The sequence below is a fragment of the Vespula vulgaris genome, chromosome 5 (assembly GCF_905475345.1).
Source record: "Vespula vulgaris chromosome 5, iyVesVulg1.1, whole genome shotgun sequence".
Lineage (NCBI taxonomy): Eukaryota > Metazoa > Arthropoda > Insecta > Hymenoptera > Vespidae > Vespula > Vespula vulgaris.
In genome coordinates this window covers 7,387,691-7,400,301 of record NC_066590.1, presented here as the reverse complement: position 1 = coordinate 7,400,301, position 12,611 = coordinate 7,387,691, and the positions used below count along the sequence as shown (strand labels likewise).

The 12,611-nt window shown below is 33.6% G+C and overlaps 1 protein-coding gene across 2 annotated transcripts in view; it reads right to left on the bottom strand.

Annotated features, from left to right (window-relative positions):
* Positions 1 to 11,858, bottom strand: part of LOC127064086 (protein eva-1) — a 237,577-nt gene extending 225,719 nt beyond the window's left edge. For both annotated transcript variants that reach the window (XM_050994628.1, XM_050994632.1), the window contains exon 1: positions 11,678 to 11,858. The gene's annotated coding sequence lies outside the window, so the exon portion shown is untranslated. The remainder of the gene's footprint in view (positions 1 to 11,677) is intronic.
* Between the last annotated feature and the right edge of the window lie 753 nt (positions 11,859 to 12,611).

Below are 12,611 nucleotides of genomic sequence, written 5' to 3'. Positions count from 1 at the left end.
TAACCTCGCCGTATATATACGTATGTATGTGTATACGTAACTATGATACATGTACGACGTACCACCTTTGCGGTTTGCGATAGGTCGTGCATGAAACTACGAAAAGAGCGGGATTTTAAACGCGACGAATTTACTAGAATTTCTCTGACGATGGACAGAAAAGACCTAACGGTGCTAACGCCTCGAAAAAAAAGATCGATGTGCGTTGACCTGTTGTGCGGTCTAAGCCGCTTTCAAGCAAAATCGGCTTCGACTTCTTGACAGGTATATATCTAAAAGGTGTCGCGAAAAAACGCGTCCGTTTATCTGTTTGCGAAATTTCTAAAAAAATATATACATAATATATATATATATATATACATACATATACACATGTATTATTTAGATGCTATATTTGAAAAGAAAAATATTTGTAATCGCTTAAACAACGTATAACTGAATACTTCTTTAATAGTAAATATAAAATAAATTTAATTAACCAACATGATAATTTTCATAACAATGATATCGATAGAAGAATTATTATTCTTAAGAGTTCAATTTTCTTCCTCGAGATTTAATCTATATTATATATAGGTATACTTATTTTTATATACTTATATTTATATATATATATATATACACTCTATAATTTTGGGAAAAATAAAAAGAAAATATGTGAGTCCAGAAAAGAAAAAATAAGATGCACGTCCGAACAATGACATCTTTACATGAAGGTTTTAAACGTGTACAAGAAAATCGAATTAGATCTACACCAAGAGAAAAAAAATAATACTAGATTGCTGGAGGAGCTCGTTCACTTATTCTTTCCCTCTTTCTCTTTCTCTCTCTCTCTCTCTCTCTCTCTTTTACTTTCTCTTTTTTTGTTACACAGAATGAAGTACTCAGAGAAGAGATGAGAGAGAAGGACTTATGTGTGTATGTATCTACACTGTCACGTCAAAGTGAGACGTGAGCCTGTTAGCCGGAGGACTCCGTCGCAAATTGAAACCTAGTGTTATCGTTTCATTCTCCGCAAAAGTCCCTGCTCGAGTCAAAGATCAAGGATCTTGACGACGCATCGTGTCCCTCGTACAATCTTCCCCTTTCCATCTCTTTCTCTCTCTCTCTCTCTTTCTTTCTCTTTCTCTTACACACACTCGCCTTATTTCCGTTCCTCTACTTCCCTCTTTTTCTATCGATTTGACCTTTTCATACAATAGAGACTACTAAAACAAAATGAACATTCCTTTCTTAAATATTCAATGAGAAACGTGCGATTCTAAAAAGTACAACTTAGAAATATACAAATAAAAAAAATTACAAACACACACACATATATATATATACGTTCATGTATATTTTTGAAATCATGATTTTTAAGGGGATGGAAATTTCCAAGAATATTTGAAAGACGCAAATCGTCAGAATGAAATTTGCAGATAGAAAAGTAAATCGATAAACAAGTGGCTACGTATTTTCGAACTTTTACTCTCGTAAATATTGTGTAAAGTTTTCTCTCTCTTTCTATATGTATGTCTGTCTCTCTTTTTCTCTCTCCCTCTCTTTCTTCACTTCACCCTACAAACATCACCACCAAAGACTACGGACTCGACTTTCACCTGAGAACTTCTCTTGCAAGCACATAAATTGTTCGTGGAAACGTTTCCCCGTAGAAAGTTCGACATTTTTAAATGAAAGATAGCGAGATTCGTGCAATAAATTCTTCTCTCTTTCTCTCTTGCATTCCCTTCCCTCTTCTCTCCCATTCTTTTTTATTCCTGCGTGTTTCGAATTATTAAATTCTTCGAGAAAATACGGTATAAAAGTCTTGCTAAAAGTCTGAAAAGGACCTATCAACTTTCTCTCGTATTTCCATCTTTTTCGTTTAGTATTAATGTTATTTTTCAAACATTTAACATAGGTCATACGTTTCATAATCACACAAAAGACAGAAGGAAAAACTGATAAAGCTATGGTCTTTAAGCAAAAAAAAAAAAAAAAAGAAAAAGAAAAAAGAAAAGGTACAAAATCTCTTTATGCCATTAGGAAAAGTCATATACCTCTATCTACTGTCTCTCTTGTTCTCCTACAAAACTGCCATAGCTTCGAGCAGCAATGAAGAAGTTTACAAAAGAGCCTTGGTAGAATTCTCAACCCCTCTCTCAAGCTCCCCTCTACTATTCTGCTTTTCTTCTCTCTCCTTTCTTCTTCCCTTTCCATCCCTTTGCCATTGCTTTTATAAAAATACACGCATCAAAATCAGCTTCGTAGCATCTACCAACCACGGAATGCCTTTTTACGATCGAAACTTTCCATGAATTTCTTTTAACGTCGAAACGTACGAGCTTCTTTTATTCTTCTTCTAATCCTTCTAGGTTGTTTTTAAAAGTACAAACTATTTCTAGCCTCGAATTCTCTGTTTCTTGCGATGATGACATATGTACTGACTTACTTACTTACTTACTAAGCGTATATCCTGTTTTTTTTTTTCTTTTCTATTCTTTCATTTTCTTTTCCTTCTTCTTCCTCTTCCTTTTCTTTTGTTTATTATTTACAACGCCAGATTACGCGTCTTCTCGTTCAACCTTTCGTCCTTGCTTTCTACCTTACTTACGTATTTCGTTTTAATTCAAACGCTTTAAGAAAAAATAAAAATATATAAAAAGAAAGAAATAGAAAGAGATTATGTAGAATAAATCGTAGGTACGCATGCATTGTATATTTTTAATATTCATCGAATTTCTATATTCATCGAAATTCATCGCATGATTATCTCATTGCCTCTCATCAGGAATATCCCGATACCTGGTTTTATATGAAACGTTAATGTAATAATATATTATTTATTTATAATATAATATTACCTAATATAATAATAAATTATTGATATAATTATATCATATAATTATATCATTATTAATATATTATTAATAATATTTTAAGTATGTTTATCAATATCTTCATATTTCCTTTCCGTACGTTAAAAAGAACAACTTTCTTTTTTTCTTCTTCTTCTTCCTTTTGACGTTTAAAAAAAAAAAAAGAAAACTTATTTTAAATCGTCAAGTTAAATAAGTGCAAATATAGTCTTGTTTACTTGAGGTAAACTCTTTACATGGTCCACGCTGACCTACATTAATTCTCGGTAATGTTCACGACTTAAATAAATTCGAACTTGCAAAACGACGAAGTACGTTTTGAGATAGGTCAGTTCGTTTCTTCCGAATGAGAAGTCACAAAAAGAGAAAGGAACGAACGTTTTAAAGGGAAGAGTTTCGTTTAAATGGAACTAGCCATTAAAAAAATTTTTAATCCCTTTAAATATGCTATCTCGATCGAAATATTCCCTTTCTCTCTCTAATTCCTTCTCTTTTTCTCTCCGTATAAAATCATTCAACTTGACATTTTAAAATAACGCGATAATACTATTTAATAAAATAATATATAACAATAGAAAATGTAAATCGAAGGTAATCCAAGCAGATGTATATTGAATTATATTATTACAAATACATATGGATGGTAGATATTAGATACCGCAAAATTGATTAGTATTCAAACAAGGACGTGGACGTTCGAATTGTTAATTAATTATAGAATCGGTGAACGAATAATACATCAAATTAGTTTGCGATCATTCGATTACGAGGAGAAAGAGAAAACGAGAAGGATCAAATATATAAGTTTAGATACAAGTTGATATAAAATAACTAATATGTACATATGATATTTAACTCGTTGATTAACGTTAATACGAATTAAGATTAAGAACATTTTTTCATATCCTAATCATTTTGTTGGTTAAGTTAGGGAAGCGGCATTGTAATTAACGGGTTCGCGTTAGCGGTTTGCTAGCCACAACCCTATCATGCCGTTCACCTCGTCCACCTATTTGTATGCTTTGTCTTTGGGATAGCTTTGTGATCCAAGCTCTGTAGAGAAGCCAGCTTGGTTGCCAGCTTTCCTAGAATATCGACAACGACCGCGGAATTAACTGCGCTCCGCTGATTTTCGCTTAGGTGAAGAAAGAAAGAGAAAAATAGAGAGATAGAGATAGAGACAAAGACAGAGACAGAGACAGAGACAGAGACAGAGACAGAGACAGAGACAGAGACAGAGACAGAGACAGAGACAGAGACAGAGACAAAGACAGAGACAGAGAGAAAGAGAGAGAGAGAGAGAAAAGATCGAGAGGAATGTTAATTAGTACCAAAGAGCAGAACAGTGAGAGAGATAGATAAAAGAGAGAGAGAGAGAGAGAGAGAGAGAGAGAGATTTAGCTCGTCACGTTGAGCTTTAACGCATCAACCTGAAGTTGATATTACCGTTTTCAAGCTCGCGCGAACCCCGTCTACGATGAAAGGTCCATTTTCGAGATTTTTCTTTCTCCCTTTCCTCTTTTTCGTTAGCACGATTGCACTCGAAAGAGTAGACCGCAGGCGGTTTATATTAAAAGGTCGTAAATGGACGTGCACGTAGTTTGATATTGCCGTTGGATTTTATTAAAATTTTCGTGTTACGAGATAGACCTGTGTTGTTCTGAAAATGAATGCGGAAGAGAGAAAAAGAGAAAGAGAGAAAGAGAGACAAAAAGAGAGAGAGAGAGAGAAAGAGAGAAAGAGCAAGAGAAGCAAGAGATGTTTTAAGAGTCACGACGTAAACGCATATATTCGTTTTCATTTTTCGACCTACGATGTCGCGTTTTATAAATTTTAATATTCGTTCGTGTCGTCACAGGCACACATAAAAGCCGTTTTACGAAATCTATGCTAGTCGAGACGCTTGTTATTTTTTAATTTCATGAGAGCTACGGTATTAACCCTTCCGTTCCAACGCGTTTGTAAAATAATGTGTTTTTCCTGAACAAAAGACATTATTGACAACTCCGAGACTGACGTATTTATCAAGCGCTTACAATGTTTTTTATATACGAGTGTCAATTTTTCAATGGCGTATATATGCGCTCTTCGCATTTGAGAATGCATCTTTTAGAGTAAAAAGCTTAACGAGTACCTTTGTAATTAATACACTACTTTTATTCGATATAACGAAACTCTAATATGAATTTTGTTTTCGTCGAGGATTGTTAGAATGTAAAATATATTCTCAAATTCTAGAATGTAGTAGTATCTAGGTATTGTATTAATTAATTTGTGTTATACACACACAAACAAATATATATATATATATATCGTCAGAACATGCTGACAAAGCCTGGCGAGCTTATACGTGCATGGAAAGCTGCATACGGTAATCATAATCGAGACTCGATGCAAGGAGGAAACCTCGTCTAACATCCTGACTAATTAACGATAATACGTACAACACATGACTGCTACATAGTAATTAGCCTGATTTCGTACGATCGATTCTCCTCGGTTGACCATTAGATAGAGATTGTTATAAATTTCACGATTTCGAAAAAAAAGATATATTTAATACCTCAATACTTTTCATAAATATCATCAAACGCTACAAATCGCTATCATCGAGTTACGATCGAGAGGTAAACTGTACATTAATTAAATTAATCGAAATTCATTTTTATCGAATACTTCCCATCGAATATTTTCTCTTAACGCAAAAGAAAAAAGAAAATGAAAAAAAGAAAGGAAAGGTTTTATAAAATCGACCCGAGTGATTTTACGAGATAGAAGAGAAAAAAGAATAAGAAAATAAATAAAGAAAAAAGAAAAGAAAGAAAGAAAGAAAGAAAGAAAAGATAGATAAGATAAGATAAAGCGGACTGTAAAAATCTCTCGTTGAAAAAGGATCGCACGAAATACGATTGCCTCTCAAGGAGGCGTTGTAAAAGTTTTTACGTATCAGTTTAGGCGACGCCCTTTCCTAAAGAAGATGAATCAAAATCTTTCAAAGAAATCGAACGAGGGGTAGCCGAAAGAGAAAGGTCTCTCTCTCTCTTTTTCTCTCTATCTCTATCTCTCGTTCTCGTTCTCGCTCTTGTACGTTCGTTTGCTCGCTCTCTATCTTTTTCTCTCTTATTTCTTTTTTCGACATCGTCCTGCCGTTTAACGTGATACACCGTAACGAGAAATCTCGTCAGAGTCGATCGTAAAATTTCAAGAACGACGCGTATCAAACATGAATTGCGCCTCTCGGAATGACTCATGAGTATTTAGGTCGATAATCCTGGATGATAGCGGATTCTGAAGAATGAACGACATTGAAAAGAAAAAAAAAATATATATATATATATATATATATATATATGATAAAGAGAAGTACGAAGGGACAAAGAAAACGCGATAAACGATCGATCGTCAAAGGGCTATTGAAAATAGATTCAAACTCATCTAACTTCGTCGTATTTTTATCTACACACGCATACATGTATATATATATATATATATATCTACACAGTATCATTTTATAAACACGCGTAATAAATATTACTACTGCGTCGAATTAATGATATCTAATGTATAAAAATATTTTGCAATGTAATAGATCTAATAGGTCTAAACATTCGTTCTCTTTAGATTTATAAACGACAGAATTATGATGAAAAGTCTTAGAAAGCTATTCCGAGAACTTTATAAAACGTCGAGTATTAAGCGGATGATCTAGAGCCGACGATAAATAGCCTGACGTTGGACGAGCATACGTAGTAGTAGTTCGTAAGAGATATCTACGATAGATAAGAAAAAGAAAGAGAGAGAAAAAAAGAGACAGGAGAAAGAACAGACAATGTACTAAGCTTTTGATAAAAAAAAAAGAGGAAGCATTCTTCTCTCTCTCTCTCTCTCTCTCTCTCTCTCTCTCTACATGTTTTGTCTCTGGATTCTGGAAAAGGTATACCTAAAAATAAAAAATAAAAAATAAAAAAGACAGAAGAAAAGAAAAAATGAAAAAAAGAAAAAAAAAAGAAAAGAAACGAAGCTAAGTTTTTCCATTAACTGAGACTTTCCTTCCTCTCTCTTTTTTTCTCTCTAAGTTGCCACCATAACCTTCTCTTATATCTCCCACGCTTTTTAGAATATTCAACGTGCTTTTAATACAGTCGCCGCATTACGAGAACTCTTCGTTCGCAAAGGGATTAGTAAAAGAAGAGAAACGATAAGAATAATACTACCGACACTAGCTGAAATCTCTTTTAGTACTTTCCCATAATATTTTTCCATTGGACACGACGATTTCGTCGTCGTGCTTGTACGCGAAGTTTCCTGATGGAGATGGAATGTCGATCATTCGTCGACGTTCGTAATGACGTCAAGAGGATCTTCGTCGACGTTGATCCTTCGAATAAAAATAATGATTTTCAATCGTCGTTTTTGTCGCCATCTTCTTCGTCGTCGTCGTCGTCAATATCCTCTTCGTTGTTATTGTTATCGTTATTATCTTTTTCTCGAAACGATAGCTGTCGATATCTCGACGTAGCAAGCACGAGAAGTATCACCGTCTAAGTTTGCGTAAACTCATTAGCGCTATAATTAATTCGCAAGAATTAAACCGTTTGCCTAACACGTCTATCGTCAAACAGTAAAATATGTACCTAATTTCTCTATGTATACAACCACCGATATATCGTTACATAACGTTGATGTATATATGAACATAGTTAAACTATATACACAGAGAGAAAGATAGAGAGAAAGAGAGAAACTCAATCTCAGCGAATGCCTATTCTCAACGGCGAACAATCATACGCAAAATGTTTATTCGCATAGTCTCTCGGTCGTTCGTTAATTTTACCAAAAATTCCGAAAATTAATTAGTACGATTGACACAGCGATATACTATACAGAGAATTTCGGCAGTTGAACGAGATCGTTGCTAGAAAGTACGTTCATCTTCGTTCCAATTTTTATTTCAGTTAATAAAATTCGAAATAAATACGTAGACATTGTCATTTCTATACGATCGTTATGAAACGTGGAAGAAGATGAAAAAAAAAGAAGAAAAAAAAAGCGAAAAAAATAGAGGGAAAGAAAACGTATATTCGTTACGAGATATCGAGAGCAATATCCCAATTCACTATTAATATAACAATATAAATCGATTATTTCCCCAATATCAAGAAAACAATATTGAAATATCCTAATTCACTTCGATCATGAATATCGTCGTGATTTCAAGTACTAGACAGAACCTGGATCAATTGCAATAGCAAACAATCGTTATTGCAATTCACGTGAGTGGTGTCGAAACGATCGTAGCAAGTGTTCCACATTCGCATGATTCAAGCAGCAATCATCACTGACAATAACGTATTACTACTACAATAAACGTTGTAATTTCATGACTCATACCGATTTACATATAAATCTATACGTATATGTATACACACTATATAGAGATTATATATATATATATATATATATATATACATCTATATACTATAAATATACGTAGTTACATCTATCGGTGAATATTGAAATATCTAAACGATTTACCGACGTGATGACTATTAGATAGATGTATAAATATATAAATAAATGTAAAAGGAAAAATGGAGGAGAAGCGAATTCTAAGCATAAAAGGTACCATTATCGTCGATAACATTTTCACATATATTATCCATTTCCTCGATGCATAATTCCGCGAATTCTAACATCAAAATACGATGTTAAAATGTAGCATGACAATATCGTAATAACAACCATTGGTACATTAAATTATAAAGATCTCAAATAAAAATAAAAAGTAAAAGAAAAAAAAAAGAAAAAATAGAGAGAGAGAGAGAGAGAGAGAGAGAGAGAGAGAGAGAGAGAGAGAGAAGAAATAACGCACGAGTCTCTTTATACGCATTATTATAATTAAAAATAAAAACATATTGAAATTCAATTAATCTCAATTAATCGAGCGAGTACTAAAAACACACGAATACAACATTCGAACAAGTGGAAGTATATAAATGATCTCTGAACCTTTCCTTTTAAAACTCCTGATCAAACTCTACGTGCAAGAAAGTACCATGTTTTACTTTGAACTTTTAAGGTTCGGACAACGATCGGACAACGTGTAACAGAGAAAGACAGACAGACGGACAGAAACAGAGAGAGAAAGAGAGAGAGAGAAAGAGAAAGAGAGAAAGAGAAAGAGAGAGAGAGTTAGATAGATGGACAGAGTGATGGATTTCCTAAATAGAGGAAACCAGAAACACGTCGTTCATTGGCAAAGTGCCAGAAATCACGCGCGCGACCGACCTGACATTTATGCGTTATTAATGCATCGGAAACATTTCGCCTCGATAACCGTGACAATGGATTTAATCGTATATATCGGCCGAAGTAACACGCGACGTTCACGTCTCGCTCCTCTGCACACGCGTTCGTGTGCAGAGCATGTACGCACGAATCAGCGATTTTTCAAACCTCAATGATGTTATGAACCACGTACATATATACTACGTGGCCACTAATACTAACGAATAAGGACTCATGACAGTATCACCGTCGTCAGCTATCCTGTCCTATTAAGCTACTTTCTCTCTCTCTCTCTCTCTCTTTCTCTCTCTTTCTCTCTATCTCTCACTCTATCTCTAACAAATACACGTGTACAGTACCAGCCAGCTGCGATTGCCTGGCATCGTTCCAAAGTGTTCTTATTAACTCGTATAGTAATTAGTATGAATTGGTTATCGGTGTACTTGTATTAGAAACGAAGACGTAAGGTAATGGAACAATATGATAACTAGTTGATAACATAGTATGTATATATATATATATATATATATATATATATATATATATATATGGTGAAATTCTAATAAGAAAATAGAGAATGAAGGGATTTTGAAACGATCTCATTTTTCAAGTTTTCGACATTTTCAACGAAAATATTTTAGATCGTCAATATTATTTATATAGTATTATATTTTTGTATAGTTATTAATTAATGATATAAATTATATCTCCAATATTTAAGAAAAATATGTACGTGTATACTTCTATTTTCTATTACGACGAAAATTCTTTAGCTTCTTTAGCTTGCAATAAAAGTATAAACGAAAAAGATAAAAAGAAAAAAAAAGAGAGAGAGAGAGAGAGAAAGCGAAAAAAGAAAATTTATAGGTAAAATTTGTTCTCGCAATAAATTTAACAATATCTCAGCTCTTTGTTATTTTCTATTATAATAAGCTGATCAACGAAAGAAAGAAAGAGAAAGAAAAAGAGATAGGAACGAGCGATTCTGGTAGATGACAGGAGCTTAAAAAACTTCACGAGGAACAATTTTTCAAATAGACAGAGAGCTACAACAACGACAATGATGACAGCTGCGGCTATGATAATAGTAAGAAAAAAAAAAAAAAAAAAAAGAAAAAGAACGATAGGAGAAAGGAGAAATACATTGCACGTGACTCGTTAAGCTTGCACTCTGGAATTAAATTCATTTATATATATCTTGCCGGAATATTAAAGCCACGAGATGCTAAAGTTCTGTAGAGAAAATGACAAAGACCGACTTAAAGGATCTTTTGTTAACGAGAAAGAGAGAGAGAAATGAAGAGAAACATATTGTGTATACGACAATACACAAAAGCATATTTCTCTTCGAACTATCAAACATTATATTTGAAAATGTTTCACTTGATTCCTTTAAAGGATTAATAATTGATGTTTTAAGGATAGAAAAGAGAGAGAGAGAGAGAGAGAGAGAGAGAAATAAAGAAAGAGAGAAAAATAGAAGAGAATAAGAAGAGGAAGAAGACAATGAAGCTAATTGCATGGTAATAATAATACTACGACCATCGCCGGCAATGTTTTATACTGCTTTTAATGGAACGTAAGCACGACAAAACAACATTACCACGTTAATTGCTGGAAAACGGTTAAATTACGAAAAACAGAAGGATGAGTAATTAAACTGATACAACTTACAATTAGAGAAAAGGTAAGAGATACGAAAGGGAGAGCGTAAGAGAAAAGGGAAAGTTTTCCTTGAAACTATCCTTGGACTCACGCGAAAAATATACAACACGATATTTCGTACGAATAATATAAGTTTAATTTTCTCTATGCGTAAATTAAACGGTCCCTTTGAACAGAACTAAGTAATAATAATGACAAAATTATGTCAAAAAGTTTAGCGAGAGAAATAGAAAAGGAGAAAGTGAGACAGATACAGAGAAAAAGAGAGGGAGAGAGAGAGAGAGAGAGAGAGAGAGACAGAAGTGGAAATTTTGTGGATGAAAAAGATAGCTTGAAAAGTCCGTTCAGACGTTTTTATGGGTAAACGAAATTTTTATAAAATTTTACGCGAAGAGTCGAGTGAGTTGAGCTCTACAAAGAAAGGAAAAGAGAAAACGAGGGTAATATAATTCTTTCAGCTATAAACGAAAATAAATAATAAAACGAAACGAAGATTATAGACAGGGTTTTTTTTTATATATATTTGCTATTACGTTGCAAGCTTAGTCATTGTTTACTTTGAAATTCGTATTTACCTTCTTACAAGTTAATAATTTTACTGTTGTATTTAAAGCAATGTTTCTCTTTTCGAAATAGAGAGAGACAGAGAAAAAAAATAAATAGAATAACATAGAACGACGAGGACGACGACAAGGACGTAGTTAAAAGATTATGGAAAAGTAAAAGTTAAGATATTATTCACGGTCCATTTGCAGAATGAATACTTCGCAGTTTATTTAACAAATAAATCGCAGAGGTCGAAGCTTTACGGTATATAATATCTAAGTATTACGTGTTTACTCATGAGATGCTCTTTAACTCACCTTCCTTCCGCCATTTTCTCTATCTCCTATTTCTCCTTCTCTTATTGCGTCGCTTTAACAATTCCGCCTTTCGCTACGTTAACTTTCCCCTTAACTACGAGGATCCTTTGTCTTCTCCATATTTGAAGCTCGATGATTACATTCGAAATTCGATGACTTTCGTAGCCTTGGATACGCGTACATGCTCGCTGTATTCCCTTCAAGTGAAATAAACTCGCTCTGAGCTACTTACATTGTATCTATACGTATCTATATATGTATGGATGGATGTATGTATCTATATGCGTATGTATATATGTATATATATATGTTCGTGCGTAGTACGTATCTATATGAGTATATACGTATATACGTATATATGAATGTATGTATGTTATGTATGTTGTATGTATGTATGTATGTATGTTACATGTATATGCGTACCTATGTGCGTATGTATGTATATATGGTTTGTATGTACGTTTGTACGTACGTACCTATATGCGTAAGTATTTATCTATGTATGTACGTATCTACACGCGTATGTACTTATATATATATATATATCTATGCATCTACCTATATACTTATATGTGTGTACGATGTGTATACTACGCAGGTATGCATCTAATTTCGTTGCATTCAGTTGCACTTCGTTGCTAAAGAAACTCTGGGAACACGAATTAACCTCTTGGTAATGATTCCACGGGATCTCGAACAAGACTGACGAATGTTAACGCAAAGACTGGCATTTGAAGGACAGATAAAGATAGATGTTTACTTAAACGTAGATCCGTTCGATGTAACATTTGTTTACCAAGGAGAGTAACAACCTTCACGAATTCCCACGGTCGATCCTTTAATTGCCTACATTATAACAATGGATCGTTTCTTCTCTCTCTCTCTCTCTCTCTCTCCCCTCTCTCTTTCTTTCTTTTTCTTTTTTCTTTATTTT